At 38.2% G+C, this 12,855-nt stretch overlaps 1 protein-coding gene across 2 annotated transcripts in view; it reads right to left on the minus strand.

Annotated features, from left to right (window-relative positions):
- Positions 1–2,192: 2,192 nt before the first annotated feature.
- The window catches only part of LOC100938331 (MAPK regulated corepressor interacting protein 2-like), a 136,009-nt gene continuing 125,346 nt past the window's right edge, over positions 2,193–12,855 (minus strand). The window contains exons 18-20 of one of the 2 annotated variants that reach the window (XR_010139054.1): positions 7,958–8,027; positions 7,581–7,852; positions 2,193–4,751 (exon numbers count right to left, since the gene is read on the minus strand). The gene's annotated coding sequence lies outside the window, so the exon portion shown is untranslated. The remainder of the gene's footprint in view (positions 4,752–7,580; positions 7,853–7,957; positions 8,028–12,855) is intronic. The other variant, XR_002913214.3, reaches the window with a different exon arrangement.

A 12,855-nucleotide genomic window follows, 5' to 3' on the forward strand; every position in this document is an offset into this window, starting at 1 on the left:
TTGCTAGTAAGGAATTTTATCAGTCTTTATTTCACCTTGGCAGAATGTCCCTATAGATGGACCTGGGAAAGAAATATGGAAGCAGCCACAGGCCAGACCAAAACAGGGTTTGTATTAGTGCATCCTTGCATTGCTATTAAGAACTACCTGAGACTGTGTAATCTATAAATAACTTATAGATTGTAGCTAAGGAAGTTGTTACAAAGATATTTATAGGTTTAAACACTAAAGATGTTTAATTGACTCACACTTCCACAGCCTGTACAGGAAGCATGGCTGTGGAGGCCTCAGGAAACTTACAATCATGGTAGAAGGCAAAGGGGAAGCAGGCAGGTTTTACATGGCCAGAGAAGGAGGAAGAGAGCAGGGGGAGATGCTACACACTTTTAAACAACCAGATCTCACGAGAACTCACTCACTACATGAGAACAGCAAGGGGGAAATCCACCCCCATGATCCAATCACTTCCCACCAGGCCCCTCCTCCAACACTGAGGGTCACAATTGCACAAGAGATTTCAGCAGTGACACAAATCAAACCCGTATCAGAGTTCAAACTTTCTTGCCCAAAGTTTAACATTGTTGTGCACGTTTAATTTCCAGAGCACAGAAATGGTTGGTTTTGTCCATTTCATAGTTGTTCTTTGGTGAGAGGATTTCCCAATATCCTCACATGGTCACTTGAGAAACGCCTTTCTCAAACATAATCTTTCATGTTTTATGAAAAAAGTCAACAAAAAAGCCAAACTCTGTAAAATATTGAAAAATGTTTATTCTGCACAAAATATGACTGACCATGGTGCAAGGCACAGTCTCAAGAGGTCCTGACCAAGATGGTTGGGTTACAGCTTTCTTTTCTATGTTTTAGAGGGACAGAAGACATCAATCAATACATGTGAGGTATACATTGGTTTGGTGCAGAAGGGTAGGACAACTTAAAGCAGGGGAAAGTGGGTGCTTACAGGTCATAGGAGGATGCCAAGGTTTTCTGATTGGCAATTGCTTGGAGGAGTTAAGTTATTTTCTAAAGACCTGGAATCAATAGAAAGCAGTGTCTGGGTTAACATAAGGGGTTGTGGAGACCAAGGTTTTTATTACATAGATGAAGTCTCATAAGTGGCTGCCCTTAGAGATAATAAATGGTGAATGTTTCCTATGTAGACTTTAAAAGGTGCTAGACAGCAAAGGAAACTACCATCAGAGTGAACAGGCAACCTACAAAATGGGAGAAAATTTTCACAACCTACTCATCTGACAAAGGGCTAATATCCAGAATCTACAATGAACTCCAACAAATTTACAAGAAAAAAACAAACAACCCCATCAAAAAGTGGGCGAAGGACATGAACAGACACTTCTCAAAAGAAGACATTTATGCAGCCAAAAAACACATGAAAAAATGCTCACCATCACTGGCCATCAGAGAAATGCAAATCAAAACCACAATGAGATACCATCTCACACCAGTTAGAATGGCAATCATTAAAAAGTCAGGAAACAACAGGTGCTGGAGAGGATGTGGAGAAATAGGAACACTTTTACACTGTTGGTAGGACTGTAAACTAGTTCAACCCTTGTGGAAGTCAGTGTGGCGATTCCTCAGGGATCTAGAACTAGAAATTCCATTCGACCCAGCCATCCCATTACTGGGTATATACCCAAAGGACTATAAATCATGCTGCTATAAAGACACATGCACACGTATGTTTATTGCCGCATTATTCACAATAGCAAAGACTTGGAACCAACCCAAATGTCCAACAATGATAGACTGGATTAAGAAAATGTGGCACATATACACCATGGAATACTATGCAGCCATAAAAAATGATGAGTTCATGTCCTTTGTAGGGACATGGATGAAATTGGAAATCATCATTCTCAGTAAACTATCGCAAGAACAAAAAACCAAACACCGCATATTCTCACTCATAGGTGGGAATTGAACAATGAAAACACATGGACACAGGAAGGGGAACATCACACTTCGGGGACTGTTGTGGGGTGGGGGGAGGGGGGAGGGAGAGCATTGGGAGATATACCTAATGCTAGATGACGAGTTGGTGGGTGCAGCGCACCAGCATGGCCCATGTATACATATGTAACTTACCTGCACATTGGGCACATGTACCATAAAACCTAAAGTATAATAATAATAATAATAATAATAAAAGAAAAAAAAAAAAAGGGTGCTAGAATCTCAGTTAATCTCTTCAGGTTTAGGAGTGCCTGGAAGGGGAAAGATCTAGTTATGTTAAGGAGATGCTTTATAGATGCAAAATTTCCCCAATTGCCTTGCAGGGCCATTTCAAAATATGTCAAAGAAATCTATTTTGGGGGTAAAATATTTTTATTTCCTTTTTTATCATGTGAAGTTATACTTGAGTCAGGTTGAAATTCGGTATCTTATTGCTACAAAGAATCTGTTTTGTCAGTATTAAGATCTGTTTTAATGTTAATTGTCATGGCCTGAACTAGTTTTCAGGATTCTTTAGAATCCCCTTGGCAGAGGAATGGAGGGGAATTCAGTTGATTGGGGGAGTTAGAATTTGATTTTTCTGGTCAGGATTGAGCAGAGGAGGACAAGTGTGGTGGCTCACACCTGTAATCCCAGCACTTTGGGAGGCTGAGGCAGGCAGATCACCTGAAGTCAGGAGTTCAAGACCAGCCTGGCCAACATTGCAAAACCTCACCTCTACTAAAAATACTAAAATTAGGCCAGGCACAGTGGCTCACGCCTATAATCTCATCACTTTGGGAGGCCGAGACGGGTGGATCACGAGGTCAGGAGTTCGAGACTAGCCTGACCAACATGGCGAAACCCCATCTCTACAAAAAATACAAAAATTAACTGGGCCTGGTGGTACATGCCTATAATCCCAGCTACTCAGGAGGCTGAGGCAGGAGAATCACTTGAACCTGGGAAGTGGAGGTTGCAGTGAGCCGAGATCATGCCACTGCACTCCAGCCTGAATGACAGAGTGAGACTCTGTCTCAAAAAAAAAAAAAAAAAACAAAAATTAGCCAGGTGTGGTGGTGCACGCCTGTAATACCAGCTATTTGGGAGGCTGAGGCAAGAGAATCACTTGAACCCAGGAGGCAAAGGTTGCAGTCAGCCTAGAACACACCACTGCACTCCAGCTTGGGCAACAGAGCAAGACTTCGTCAAAAAAAAAAAAAAAAAAAATTTCCCAGAGGCAACATCAATGGCCAAACTATCATTTTGTTGCATACCATTGCTGGGGTGGTGTGGCTCTCTGCCCTGGGTCTATCCTATCCCTTGGTGGGGACTCACGGCCAACAGATTTAGAGCCAAAAGACTTATAGCCAATTTAAATATTCTAGGCCAGATGGGAATGGAAGTGGAGCAGGCATTTATCAAACCTTAAAATTTTGTAATGTAAGCATCAAGAACCAAAAGTCAAAAGGCAAGGTTACAAAATTGACTTAGCTATAAATTCTACGCATTAAGCTAGAATACCCTCACTTGGCCACTTGAGAAGTGTCTTTCTCAAACATTTTACATTTTATGAAAAAGCCAACAAGAAAAACCCCACTCTGTAAAATATTTTTTAAATTTTATTCTCAGCCAAATATGAGTGACCATGGCCCAAGGCACAGTCTCCAGAGGTCCTGAGAACATGTGCTCAAGGTGATTGGTTTACAACTTGGTTTTCTATATTTTAGGGAGACCTAAGACATCAGTCAATACATGTTTTAGTTATAGACTTGTAGCAATTAGCTTGCAAAAGATAAGTATTTTGTTAAAATTTTTTAAGCTACAGAATTTAGAGACTTTTGTTGTGTCACAACGCTTTTAGCAGTCTTTTTAATAGTTTGTCCTAAGGTGCTTGATTTAAAAAAACTTTATATAACAATCTGCATAAATCTCATAACTGGGAGCACTATACCCAGGAGGTTTTGTTAGCAGATATGTTCATATCCTCTTTGTAATTTTCTTTTAATTCTACAGGAAAGAGGAAATTATGGTTGGGATGGATGAAAAAGGACCACATACTGGTCCAGGAGGTAAAGTATCTTATTTTGCCAACTGTTTGGGCATCTGTGTGCCCATTTTTTATTTGGAAGATCTAAATTAATTTTGTTGCTCAAAAATCAACCTTTACAATCTGACACACTTACCTCTTCCAAGATAGTGCCTGAGCCTAGAGGGAAGGTGCTTATATAGTTTTAGCAGTGGAGCATTAGCATTGAAAATAGATCGGGCCCAGTGGGATTCTGAATAGTTTTAAATTTCAGAGATATTAAGCAGAGAGAGAGTGAAAAAGTAACCTTTGTTGTTTTACCCAATTTTGCAAGCTATGTATCGAGTTAGTAATGTTTAAACAAAAGGGACTTAAGCCCTGCCTAGCTCTGACAATGGCAGGAAAAGAAAACTCACAGGTAACTATAAACATTTATCTAGTAAGGCATAGAACAAATTATATTAAGATAGATAGATGAAACATTATTCAATGATTATTTATGCCTTTGTATATAGGCCTGGTCCAGTGTCACATGAAAGTAGTTCATTTTGACTGTCATCTTCTCCCAGGTCTGAAGATGGAACTTTGGTCAACTTGAATTTGATGCCAGATATCAACGTTGACTGTTAAGATTCAGTAGGCGTCAGGATTCCCTTTCAGATGAGATACATGTATGCCAGATATCAACGTTGACTGTTAAGATTCAGTAGGCGTCAGGATTCCCTTTCAGATGAGATACATGTACCCAGGAGTCAAAGCCCTGCAACTTAACAGCACAAGGGTTAGTTAATAACATTTCATAAAGACCTTTTTTAAGTGGGGCTAGAGAGAGTCTCTCAACTGATGTCTAATCATCAGGCTGGTGGTGGTGATACTGGAGTTTATGACTTGTTGGCAGCTGTGGAAAGATTCTATATCCTTACGGTGATTAATTTTTATAGTTGTAATAAGCCTCCAGCAATAAGTCAAGTCAGAGACTTAATTTGGGATTTGATTTTGAGGATATTTGTCAAAAATGTTAAAAGTCTCAAAATATTTTATTAAAACAGAACCATACAACATTATAAAATAATAGTTAATCATTTAACAAGAGTCTCAATCAAAAGACTTCAACAACAATATAGGAAGTTACACAAATATAAAAATATTAACCCTTTCAAAGTTTGTTTTTTAAGTATTTTTTAAAATCTAATTAAAACAACACAGGAATTATTTTGATAAAATGTAAAATCACTGTTCCTTAGGCTAATCACCAAAAAAGTAAAACAACAACAACAAAAAAGACCTATGGTAGCAATTATTTTTCCTTATGGGAAGCTTATTTGAATAACCTGAAAGTCAAACCTGCATCCCAGGCCTTCTCAAAGAGACAAAGGCTAAAAACAGCAGAGTACAGCAGAATTTGAACTTCTAAGATATCAATCTCAGAAATTTCAAGTTTAAAAAAGGATTACATAATTAAAAATTAAAAATTTCTTGCAATTTCATTGAGTAAATCAATATTTTAAGAAAATCTAGTCTACCAAAACTTTAGTTTTATATTAGCATATTTTTAGTATCAAAGCACAATTTCTAGAAGATGATATAAATAATTTCGTTTCCAGTATAGCCAACTTAGTCACACACAAAATTTCTTTTATAAATTCTGTTTTTTACAAACCCTATTATGACTTTCACATACTATTTATGACATGCTTGAACTTTCTGTTTTATTCTAGGACAAAAATTTATCATGCAAGATTCTTTTTCACAAAAAATTATTTTCTTTTTAAACTCTATTACCAAAAATACTGCTTCTATAGCTATAGCTTTCTTTACATTTCTTTTACTTACTATCAGCTCATTTTACCTTGTTTCAAAGTAACCCTTGAATTAGACAAAAATTATTTACTTTCATTAAGAACACATTTTTATGTCTTATAATTTTTCTTATTTTCATCAGAATATATCTTTTTTGGCATGTTTTACATGTAGAATTATATATTAAATTCAATTTTTATTTTTAGTAACCTTACATTTTTGTGAAGACCTAGTAAATAGGAAATCTTAAATTGTTTATCACATGATCTTTTATAGATGAAAACCATTTTATAATTAATTTGTTTGAAAATGTTTTTGTATATATAATCTTTTAAAAAAATTGGATATGACCCAGATATTTAATAATTATCTCTTATTTAACTTAACATAACTTTAAGAATTTAAAATTACAGGACAAGTTTATTTATAAACATTTATTCCATTGCATTTATTTGACTATTTATTTATTTTTAATATTTTACCTAGAGTGCTTATGAAAACTGTGATGTTAGACAAAGCTAGTCATTATTTAAAGTTATTTCTCTGTTAACCAATTTTATAGCATGTGATTATCAGGTGTTTAACTAAGTATGAAATTTACAGTTAAATAAATGTGGTTTTTTTTTGCCGATAACTCAGGATTTATCTGTTTTCATTAGACCAACAATATTAAATACCTTATTTATCAAAAATTACACAAAGATCATAGGTTTGGGGCTGAGTTTATTCTTCTATATCCCTTGTGCCAAACTTTAACACCTTATAAAATATCTATAAGAGATAAACACAAAACCACTTGACCAGTAAATCTAGACAAAATGTGTGCTGACAATTCTCTAGACATTTCTAATTTTATTTTACCAATAATTTTAAAGTCAGCTTATTTGTTAAAGATTTACTTAAGTCACATGAACTGGAAAAGCACTGGGCTTATTTACTTAATTTATGAGTACTCCTTTATTGTTAAAAGCCAATTTGGTACTTTGTGGTCACAACACATTAAAAAAAATGGATGTACCTACACACAAACACATCTAAACACATACACACACATACAAAGATCTTATAGCTTTTATTTCAGAACTCTAACCATGAGATAAATACAAACTCACCAGTTTGAAAAAAAAAAAAAAGAAACAAAAAGAAATGGTTGGATGCAGACAGTGGTTTTTATCTCAACTCCAGTAGAAAAGTAACAACAGATTTAAAGCAGGCAGAAAAGAAAATAGAGAAATACACATAAGACTTTAAAAACTCTATATTCGCAGGTCGACTTTTGACCTCTGAATTTTTCTTGATGTAATTTAGCCACAAGTTTAAAATGTGCCCAAGAATAGACCATAATATGTAACCAGCTGGAGTATTAGAAAACCTGGCATGCCTTCAAACTTTTCCGTTTACACAAATGCTTGCAAGTAGAGGCATCATAAAACCAAACAGCGTGCCCAAAAGGGGGTCGTTATCTTTGTATCTCCTCATTCTTTGATTATTTGTTTCCCTTTTTTTAATTTTCTTTAAGGGAGGAACCAAACTGTAGTCTGCGTTTCAATAGTGGAGCTGAGAAGTTCAGTCTCTCGTTGATTTACACAAGAGACAGTTCAGTTTCTCAAGCAAATGCACAAACAAGCCAAGTGAGATTAATTTGGGGAGAAAGAGGCAATGGAAAAGATCCTTCAGAATGCTTTCTGAATCAAAATTAGGATCCTGAACCACAACTTCCTAGGAAAAGAACCAGCTCAGAATAAAGCAGAGGACTGTCAACTGAGCAGGAGGTTCAGGGCTGAGGAGGACTTACCAGTTTCACTCAAGAAGAAGCTTGGAGTTGGGGGGCTTTCAATGGGCCCCTGCTGGTACCTTAGCTCTGGGTTTGGGTGACTCTTTCAGGGTTCTGAGTCTTCTCTGAGGCCCCATATGTAGGGTGCCAATTAATGTTGACTTAAAAAGCCAAACTGTAACATATGTGAAGAGGTTTATTCTAAGCCAAATATGAGTAGTCACGGCCCAAGGCATGGTCTCAAGAGGTCCTGAGAACATGTGCTCAAGGTGGTTGGGCTACAGCTTTCTTTTCTATGTTTTAGAGAGACATAAGACATCAATCAATACATGTGAGGTATACATTGGTTTGGTCTAGAAGGGCAGGACAACTTAAAGCAGGGGAAAGTGGGTGCTTACAGGTCATAGGAGGATTCCAAGATTTTCTGATTGGCAATTGCTTGAAAGAGTTAAGTTATTTTCTAAAGACCTGGAATCAGTAGAAAAGAATGACTGGGTTAACATAAGGGGTTGTGGAGACCAAGGTTTTTATTACATAGATGAAGTCTCATAAGTGGCTGCCCTTAGAGATAATAAATGGTGAATGTTTCCTATGTAGACTTTAAAAGGTGCTAGAATCTCAGTTAATCTCTTCAGGTTTAGGAGTGCCTGGAAGGGGAAAGATCTAGTTATGTTAATGAGATGCTTTACAGATGCAAATGTTTCCCAATGGCTTTGCAGGTCCATTTCAAAATAGGGCAAAAAAACATACTTTGGGGTAAAATATTTTTATTTCCATTTTTATCATATGAAGTCATACTAGAGTCAGGGTGGACTTTGGTATCTTATTGCTACAAAGAGTCTGTTTTGTCAGTGTTAAGATCTGTTTTTTTCTTTGTTTTTGTTTGTTTGTTTTGAGAGGTGGTCTCACTTTGTCACCCAGGCTGAAATGCAGTGGCACAATCTCAGCTCACTGCAACCTCTGCCTCCCAGGCTCAAGCGATACTCCTGCCTCAGCCTCCCAAGTTGCTAGGACTAAGGTGTATGTCACCATGCCTAGCTAGTTTTTGTATTTTTGTAGAGACAGGGTTTCACCATGTTGCCCAGGCTGTTCTTGAACTCCTGACTTCAAGGGATACGCCCACCTCAGCCTCCCAAAGTGTTGACATTATAGACGTGAGCCACCTCACCAGGCCAAGATCTGTTTTAATGTTCATGCTGGTCAGTTATGCCTGAAATCCAAATGGGAGAGGGTATAATGAGGCATGTCTGACCACCTACTTCCTTCCCTTTATGGCCTTAACTAGTTTTTCAGGTTTCTTTGGAATCTCTTTGGCAGAAGTGTGGGATCCATTCAGTCAACTGGGGGGTTAGAATTGCATTTTTTGTAATGAAACTTGACCTTGAAAGATATTTTATGAATATGAACCATTTTCTTTTTTTTATTATTATACTTTAAGTTTTGGGATACACGTGCAGAATATGCAGGTTTGTTACATAGGTATATACATGCAATGGTGGTTTGTGGCACTCATCAACCTGCCATCTACATTAGGTATTTCTTCTAATGCTACCCCTCCCCTAGCCCCCCACCACTGACAGGCCCCAATGTGTGATGTTCCCCTCCCTGTATCCACGTGTTCTCATTGATCAACTCCCACTTATGAGTGATAACATTCAGTGTTTGGTTTTCTGTTCCTGTGTTATTTTGCTGAGAATGATGGTTTCCAGCTTTATCCATATCCCTGCAAAAGACATGAACTCATCCTTTTTTGTGGCTGCATAGTATTTCATGGTGTATATGTGCCACATTTTCTTTATCCAGTCTGTCATCAATGGCATTTAGGTTGGTTCCAAGTCTTTGCTATTGTGAACATTGCCACAATAAACATATGTATACGTGTGCATGTGTCTTTATAGTAGAATGATTGATCATCCTTTGGGTATACACCCAGTAATGGGATTGCTGGGTCAAATGGAATTTCTGATTCTAGATCCTTAAGGAATCGACACACTCTTCCACAATGGTTGAACTAACTTACACTCCCACCAACAATGTAAAAGCTTTCCTATTTCTCCACATCCTCTCCAGCATCTGTTGTTTCCTGACTTTTTAATGATCGCCAAATACCTAATGACTTTTTAATGATGGCCCCAGTACCTAATCCCGATGGTAACGGTATTAAGAGGTAAGGCCTATGGGAGGTGATTTGGTCATGAGGCTCTGCCCCCATGAATGGGATTAGTGTCCTTAAAAATGTGGCCTGAGGGAGCTCTTTTACTTCTACTACCATATGAGGACATAGCTAGAAAGTGCCATCTTTGAAGCAGAGACTGAGCCCTCATTGTTCACCACATCTTCTGGCACCTTAATGTTCAAAATCCGTGACTCCAGGACTCTCAGTAAATTATGTTTTTAAAAACTACCCAGTCCAAATTACATTGTTATAGCACCCTGAAAGATTCAAGGTAGAAATTGACAGCAAGAAGTGAGGTGCTGCTCTAACAAATACCTACAAATGTGGATGCAGCTTGGGAACTAGGAAACGGGTAGAGGCCGTAAGAATGCAAAGGATCAGGCTAGAAAAAGCCTACATTTCTGTGAGCAGAGTGTTAAGAGTGATCTGGTTATGGCTCAGAAGAGGAGAGCTGTAAACAATGCCTTAATCTTCTTACAGATTTCCTAAGAGGTCATGAACAGAATTTTGGTAGAAATCTGGATGGTAAAGGCCATTCTGATGAAGTCTCGGGTGAAAATGAGAAATGTTATCAGAAACTGGAGGAAAAGTCATCCCTCTTATAAAGTGGCAAATAACCTGGCTGAACTGTGTATGTATCCTAGGGCTTTGTAGAAGGTAGAACTTCTGAGCAATGATAGTATAGTTAGTGAAATAAATATCGAAGCAAAGTGTTGAGGGTGTGGTATGGCCTCTCTTGAATGCTTGTAGTAAAATACAAGAAGATAGAAACAAATTAAAAAGAATTTATAATCAAAAGGGAAGCAGAATGTAAAGATCTGAAAAATTTTCAGTGTGGCTATGTTGTGAAGAATTAATGAAAAAGCATATTCAGAAGAGAATACTAAAGGTATGACCAAGCCACCATTTGATAAGAAGATTAGTAGGGATAGAAGGAAGGCAGATGCTATTCTGCATGACAATAAGAGAATGACCCTAAAGGCATTTCAGAGACCATCCAGCCTGCCACTCACATCACAGGCTCAGAATACCAAACCTGGGGTGTAAAATGAGGTCAAAAGAGGGACCTTGGGCATCCAAGGAACCTCAGTGCTTGGTGCCCTGAACTACCTCAAGTCTCTGCTCCCTACATTCTGGCATAGCATTTTTCAGCTCCCTCTCTCATCAGATGTGTCTCAAGTGGGCCCAGATGTGGTTCAGGCCACCACTCTAAAGTGCACAGGCAGTAAAAATCTTGGCAGCATCAACACAGTGCCATCTCCACAGGAGCACAGAGCAAAATGAGCTGTAAGGACACGGCTACCTCCACCTATATTACTAAGGGTACCCCAGAGAGCTGCAGGGCGTGGACAAAGATGTCCCACAGGAACAGGACTACAATAAAGAACCACCATTGGGGCAATGTCTATTAAAGCCATGGAGGGACCACCATAAAGGCAAAGTCTGGTAAAACCATGAGGGCAGGGCCATCCCAGAGACCTCAGATTGGTAAAGCCACCAGTGTGCAACTCCAGCCTAGGAGAACCACAAACACAAGACTCCAACACATGAGCACTGTGGCACGGGCTATGCACAGAAAAGTCATTGGGAATGGGACCACTTAAAGCCTTGGGGGCCCAATCCTCATCCAAGTGTGTGTGAAAGGCACAACACTGAGTCAAAGAAGATTATTCTCCAGCCTTAAGTTTTAATATTGTTTGTGCTCTTGGGTTTTAGACTTGCTTGAAACATATTACTCCTTTTCCTTTCTTCTCTCTCCCTTATGGAATGGGAATTTCTAACTTATGCCTGTCCCACCACTGTATTTTGGAAACACAAAACTTGTTTAACTTCAAAAGCTCAGAGTAGAAGGGGAATTTGGCTCAGAATGAATGATATCTTGAGTCTCACCCAAATCTAATGTAGATGATATTTAGATGAGACTTTGAACTTTAAACTTTTGAGTTGATGCAAAAACAGGTTAAGAATTTGGGGGCTATTGCCGGGCACGGTGGCTCACGCCTGTAATCCCAACACTTTGGGAAGCCAAGGTGGGTGGATCACGAGGTCAGGAGTTCAAGACCAGCCTGGCCAACAAATTGAAACCCCGTCTATATTAAAAATACAAAAATTACCTGGGCATAGTGGCACACGCCTGTAGTCCCAGCTACTCAGGAGGCTGAGGCAGGAGAATCACTTGAGCCTGGGAGGTGGAGGTTGCAGCGAGCCAAGATTGCACCACTGCACTCCAGCCTGGGTAACAGAGTGAGACTCTGTCTCAGGAAAAAAAAAAAAAAAAAGAATTTGGGGGCTATTAGCATAGGATGAATATATTTTGCATGTGGGAAAGACAAATTTGGGGGGCCCAAGGGTGGGAAGGTATGTTCTAAAAGTCTGTATCCCCCAAAATTTATATGTTGAAACCTAACCCCCAAGGTGACATTATTAAGAGATGTAGCCTTTGGAAGCTGATTAGATAATGGAGGGTCAGTCATACTGAATGAGATTAGTTCCCTAATAAAACAGACGTGAGAGAGCTTGTCACCTCTTCTGCCATGTGAGCACATAGATAGAAGGTGCCATCTTTGAAGCAGAGAGTGAGCCTTCAACAGACAATCAATGTGCTGGGGCCTTGATCTTGGACTTCCCAGACACCAGAACTGTGAGCAATAAGTTTTATTATTTATAAAAGATTATAAATTACCTAGTTAGGGTATTTTGCTACAGCAGCCTGAATGGACTAAAATAAGGCTGATATATTTTATTGATAATTTCAAAGAATCTGTTTAAAATTCATTGATTATTAATCTTTGGCTTTCTATTCCTGTGATTTCACTTTCAAAATGATTGACTCAATTCTTCTCACTTGCTTGGATTAATTATTTGTTTATTAACATTTGGTAAGATTAGTTCATTCTTTTCGGTCTTATTACCTTAATTTTCAAAACTGTTTTATGTAACACTTGGTTGAGCTTATGATAATAAATAAATAAACATTTTAATAAAGTCATTAATGGATAAAGGCGTTCCTCTGAGAAAAGCATCTGCAGGCATAATAGGATTTGATTTGATGTATTTTGCCTTTAATTATTCTCTGGATATTATGTAAGTTCCCTTTTTATTTCCTATTTGAGTAAAAAA

This window comes from Pongo abelii, chromosome X (assembly GCF_028885655.2).
Source record: "Pongo abelii isolate AG06213 chromosome X, NHGRI_mPonAbe1-v2.0_pri, whole genome shotgun sequence".
In the NCBI taxonomy this organism is placed as follows: Eukaryota; Metazoa; Chordata; class Mammalia; order Primates; family Hominidae; genus Pongo; species Pongo abelii.